Genomic DNA, 6,316 nt, shown 5'->3' with positions numbered 1-6,316 from the left:
TATGGGACCATATGCTATGCATTGTGTAAGGCTAAAAAGATACAAAATCTCACTTCCATTCTTTAAGAACTCAACATTTAGTATGGGAGTTTTAATATGATAGACATATATTCAAATTTAATATTAGATATTCAAATTAAATATGGCATATATATTCGTATTACAACACACAGCTGCCTATAATAAATAAGATGTGCAGAAAAATGAAGTGTTCTAGAACTTCAGTCACATAGCCAGTGGCACCCTGATTTACTGACTTTTAGAGAATTACTTAGGACTTAACCAGTGAGCTAGACATGCAGAACTGAGAAGACTCAACAGGGATGTAATCTAAATAGGAAAAACACAGTACTGCATAGGTCCTGACTAACCAGAACATGTCTGACTAATCAGCTAGCACTCCCAACCAATGAGAACAAATGTTGGCCAAATGTCAGTTACATTTAACACTGACATCTGTCATGAATCAAGTACTGTCATAGAGGAGTTAATAGTTTGGTTACAATGCTGTAAGTGAGGCAGGGATTACAAGTAGTTTTCCATTTTTGAGCCGAATCCAATTGATAGGTAGTGGCTCCCTGGATAGCAGAGTGAGGGATTCTGAAGCTATGTCTGGGCCCACTGTCAGAGTATGGTGATTGACACGTGCCCTGGAAGAAGAAAAGACAAACTGGGCCAGGTGCGGTGGTTCACGCCTGTAATCCCGTAATCCCAGCACTTTGGGAGGCTGAGGCGGGCAGATCACCACGTCAGGAGATAGAGAACATCCTGGCTAACACGGCGAAACCTCATCTCTACTAAAAATACAAACAATTAGCCAGGCGTGGTGGCGGGCACCTGTAGTCCCAGCTACTTGGGAGGCTGAGGCAAGAGAATGGTGTGAACCTGGGAGGCGGAGCTTGCAGTGAGCTGAGATTGCACCACTGCACTCCAGCCTGGGCGACAGAGCGAGACTCCATCTCAAAAAAAAAAAAAAAAAAAGACATATTGGAGCATACATGCCATCTATCTGACGTCACTGCTTGTGATTAAAAGACAGAAAAACCTGCATTCAAATCCTTCTTCAAGTCCTCGGGAATTGTGTAACTTTGGGCAAATGGCTTTGTGCATCTGAGTTTACGTTTTCTCACTGATAGATGACCTGTGTCCTAGGATTGCTGTCAGAATTCAACAAGATATTATTAGGGGGCAATATGGAGAACACTGTGTGAGAATTCCACTGTAGGCCGGGCGCGGTGGCTCAAGCCTGTAATCCCAGCACTTTGGGAGGCCGAGGCGGGCGGATCACGAGGTCAGGAGATCGAGACCATCCTGGCTAACATGGTGAAACCCCGTCTCTACTAAAAAAAAAAAAAAAAATACAAAAAACTAGCCGGGCGAGGCGGTGGGCGCCTGTAGTCCCAGCTACTCGGGAGGCTGAGGCAGGAGAATGGCGGGAACCGGGAGGCGGAGCTTGCAGTGAGCTGAGATCCGGCCACTGCACTCCAGCCTGGGCGACAGAGCGAGACTCCGTCTCCAAAAAAAAAAAAAAAAAAAAAAAGAGAATCCCACTGTATGGAGTGACAACTTCCATGGAATGTTCTGCCCATAGGATGGAGGTGAGACTCCAGCCTCATGTTGAAGCTAAGGGCCGCAGAGGGCAGGAAATAAGGGAGGAGGAGGAAGCCTGAGAGTGGAACTGACCCAAGAGATCTTACTGGTGGGGAAGATGAAGTGATGGGGCCAAGAGCAGAGACTGGGAGAAGAGATGCATCTAACAGATATTTTTTTGGGGGGCGGGGGTGGGGGGAATGCTATGTGCCTTGACCCATCTCCCTGGTCCCTTGAATCTTCAGGAAAATCCCTCAAGTCACAATATGCTTGGCCCATTGCATTTTTTTTTTTTGGAAGTCAGTGAAGGGGCTGATCATGACTGGCAAGGGTCCAAAACACTGTCTTCTCTTACAGGTGACGAATGCTCGGTGAATGGGGGCTGTTGCCATCCACACTGCTACTACAGGTCCTTCAGTCAACATGAACACGCTAGAATGAGGGATGGGAGGACGAAGAGCTCATTTGGCCTGGGTGTGTCTGTCCTTAATTACACTGTTCTCAAACTTGTGTTCCAGCAGGAGGCTTGTTAAGAAGAAGCCTTTGTTTAAATTTCAGGGCCCACAAAGCATTTTAGAGTCCAGACTCTAGAAAGTTTTATAGGCTGGAAGTCTGTGTGATCTGAGTGAGATGAGCCCTTGTGTTTTATCAAAGGACATTCTGGGAACATAAACCTGTTTGTCTTCATGACAAGCCATGTAACTCCTGGGCAGAGTTCAGTTCTCTGTGAAGAGAAGTGAATATGCCACTGGTACAGATGCTTTTCAAACTTCCTGATCCCCACGCAAGACTGATTTCACAGGCTCCTTGACATCTGCGTTTAACCCCCAAATGTCCTCAGCTGGGCACCTCTTTCGTTTTTCTCAATCTCACTGCCCTCATTGCTATTTGCTATGACATTTTCTTTTTGCTTTTTGGATCTCATACTCATTACTGCTTCCTGACCCTTTTTGGCACCCGTGTAGCTGAGGGTACTACCCTCCGCTTCAGATAAGTCAGTGGAGTTCAGATTTGTCCATCCTCTGCTGATAGATGTAGGAATGGCTTCCAGAAATCTCTCTGCAGAGAGAGTCAGGAGCCTCCTGGGAGAGCTGCAGTTTAGACACATAAGTCGTGACGAGAAACTCAGCTCAGGAACAAAGCCTTAGTCCCTACAGCAGAAAGGCAATCCTAAGGAGAGCAGCGCCTGAACCCTTTCCTACCATCAAGAACTCAAGAAGTCAGGTCTGTCATTTACAAAGGCATGGGGTGACCAGTGTCACAGAGATTGGCTAGATGCTCCCCAAACTCGTCTCCTTTTCTTCCTGGGCTCATACCTTCCCAGCACACATATTCTGTGTCTGAGGTCTAGCCTAATAAATGTGGGCAGAAGTCATGTACACCACCTCCAGGCCTGGCCCATAAAACTTCCTGCATGATCTGGGATGCAAATGATCCAGTGGAGACCTCTGAGGCCCTAAGGATGAAGCAGCTGGAGACAGAAGGGTCTGGGTTCCTGAATGGCTGGGAGGAACAGAGCCCCAGCGCAATCTACTTGCACCCCCACCTTGACTGTGACATAGGCAGAAATAAACTTTTACACTCTAAAATCACTGAAATCTTGAGGTTGTTTGTTACAGCAATTAACTTGCTCTGGTTGACTCGCTAAGTAACCAGGGCTCTGTCTAATGAAAATACTGCATTCAACCTGAAGGAGTAGCAGCATAGCATTGGCAATTTCCTAATAAAGTGTAACATAAGAAGGAGAGAGAGGCAGTCTTCCCTAGTTAACTTTGCTCCTCACAGCTTTGACATTTTAGGAGCACTAAAATATGAGGTGGCATTCAGTGGGAGATACAAGAAGAGGCAGCAGTTTTTGAGAGGAGGCGGTTTTTGAGGGGCCTGGCAGCGCAGTGGAACCAAGTAGGAAGGGAGGCGGGTGCTGGTAGATACAGTGGCATTGGTTCCAAGAGGAGGTGGTGAAACCTAGTGGGGGTAGTCAGGACCAGCAGAAGTGGCCACACTGTCCAGGGAAAGGCAAGCATTAGATGGCCAGATTTGATCATAAACCCATGTAGGACACTTAGAGATTTTGAGCAGTACTTGGAGTATTATGAAGGTAATAACCAGCAATATGCGTTCCCTCTATGAGTTACGGGAACTTGAGGAGTTTGGGGAAGAACACTCTCACTGTAGATCAATGTAGGAAAAATAGAAGGTGATTTTTCTGGCTTCAGTTGTGAGTTTTCAGAAAAATAATTTCTTCAAAGAGGCACAGCCGCCAGGCAGGTTAGGCTGTTCGTAGGCATCCCGCCCCTGCCACTCTTGTACTTGTCAGGGAGGCAAGCCAAGTTCAGAAGGCAGAGAGGGCCCGGGTGTTTGCATTTTCCACAGTGACCTCAGTGGGTGTTTGGGCAGCAAAAGTATTCACATTCCACTTGGTAGCTGGAGAGGAACTCACAGGTATCCTCTATGTAAAAGGTAAGGATCCTGATTCATTTGGCAGCTGCTTTGAATTTTTTTCTTTAATTGAAAAAAAAAGTACATTAAATTTGGGAAATACCATTCTAAGCTGCAGTTCCTATGTTCAAATGGAAAAAAGTTGTGGAGGGATGAAAGAGATTTCCAGAGGGACAAGGAAGACAAAATGGGGGAAAGCTCAGGGAGCCAAGGAAGGAGGGATTCCTGGGCGTCGGCCTCCCGGCAAAAGTCATTTGGGCAAAGCTGGGGTGATTATGGAGCATGGAGATGCCTTAAAGGTCAAGCATTGAAATCTGACGAGCTGGAGATGCTGCATCTATTGCATGTGTGTACACTGACACATGTTTATATATACACACGTAAGTGTGTGCATGCACGTGAGCACTTTGGGTAACTACACAGTTTGAAGCAAAGTTTTTTTTTTTTTTTTTCTTTTTTTTGAGACAGGGGTCTCATACTGTTGCCCAGGGTGGACTGCAGTGGTTCAGTCATGGTTCACTGCAGCTTCCAACTCCTCAACTCCAGTAATCCTCCCGCCTCAGCCTCTCAATGTTCTGGGATTGCAGGCACAAGTCACTGTGCCTGGTCCTGAGGCAAAGTTTTTAAATAAAACTTTACATTTTACATCTTTATTTTATTTATATCACAGAAGACAGTACTCTCCTGGAATATACCTTTTTACTAAGAAAAGGAGGCGGATTTTTCTTCTTTCTTCCTATCCTGTGTGACCTGGCTATTCCTTTCCACCCAAACTTTCTCCTAGAAACTCAAGTTCTTGTTCTGCAACTAAAACGAACATTTTTTCTACATCCCTGTCACATTCACAGGTTACTTTTCTCAGTCTTCATATTTCAGAAATGTGTTCCATTTAGTTAAACTGATATCAGGCAAGCTACTACTGGCTCATTGTGACTTGCAGTGTTGCTCCTCTTAGATGACCTACATAGATGTAAAATATGTTTTTTAATCATGCCTTTAGAGATGTGGCAAGCCGTAGAAATTTTGGGTATTGTAGAATGCTGAAAGAATTAATAAATAAATACATTACTAAACCATTAAATTACTATGAAATGTATTGTTATTAAGTTGCAAATTTTAAATTGTCAAAATATTAAGAAATTATTGATAAAAAGAGTGAACACTTAGAAAACACTAAGTACCAGGCACTGTTGTAAGTGCTTTCCACGTATACATTTAATTCTCAGGAGAACTCTATAAACTAGGAACTGTTTTGTCCCCATTTTGCAGATGAGAAAATTGAGGTGGGGAGAAAGTAAGCAACTAACCCTCTGCCTGGCATCTAGGAAATGATGGAGTTGGGATTTGATCTCCAGAGGCCTGGCTCCTGGCTCCAGAGCCTGTGCTCTATCAGAGACAACGACATTTTTTTTTCCCCCGTGGGAAGAAAGGAGGTGAGACTGATTGCTGGAGACTCTCAGATTACTCCCACAGGATAGTCCTGTCTGCAGTTTCTCACGGGAATTAGGCAGCCTGCAAATGAGATTATTTTGGAGCTTTTGTTGTGACCCTCTGAAGTTACATTACCTTTCTATTTCTCAGCTTTCTCTTAAATAAAACAAGGAGAGTGGGACTAGATAGCCTCTAGGATCTGTTCCAGTTCTAAGATAACATAGTATTAGCATCCCTGCACTAAAATGCTGATCTCTTGCTTGTGGGAAAGAAGCAAGTCAGTTCTTCCTTCTACAGCACAGTGCCTGGTCCTGAGGCAAGCCAAGTTCAGAAGGCAGAGAGGGCCCGGGTGTTTGCATTTTCCACAGTGACCTCAGTGGGTGTTTGGGCAACAAAGATATTCACATTCCACTCGGTAGCTGGAGAGGAACTCACAGGTATTCTCTATGTAAAAGGCAAGGATCCTGATTCATTTGGCAGCTGCTTTGAATTTTTTTCTTTAATTGAAAAAAAAGTACATTAAATTTGAGAAATATCATTCTAAGCTGCAGTTCCTATGTTCAAATGGAAAAAAGTTGTGGAGGGATGACAGAGATTTCCAGAGGGACAAGGAAGACAAAGTGGGGGAAAGCTCAGGGAGCCAAGGAAGGAGGGATGCCTGGGCGTCGGCCTCCCGCAAAAATCATTCGGGCAAAGCTGGGGTGATTATGGGGAGTGTGGAGATGCCTTAAACGTCAAGCATTGATATCTGAGGAGCTGGAGATGCTGCATCTATTGGATGTGTGTACACAGTCAGTTGCTCCTTCTACACCCTTCAACTAGAAGCTGCAGCGTAGGATGCTGAGTAGACACCTGT

This window comes from Trachypithecus francoisi, unplaced genomic scaffold (genome assembly GCF_009764315.1).
Source record: "Trachypithecus francoisi isolate TF-2019V2 unplaced genomic scaffold, Tfra_2.0 Lachesis_group11, whole genome shotgun sequence".
In the NCBI taxonomy this organism is placed as follows: domain Eukaryota; kingdom Metazoa; phylum Chordata; class Mammalia; order Primates; family Cercopithecidae; genus Trachypithecus; species Trachypithecus francoisi.
The sequence above is the reverse complement of the archived record's forward strand: the minus strand, read 5'-3'. Positions refer to the sequence as shown.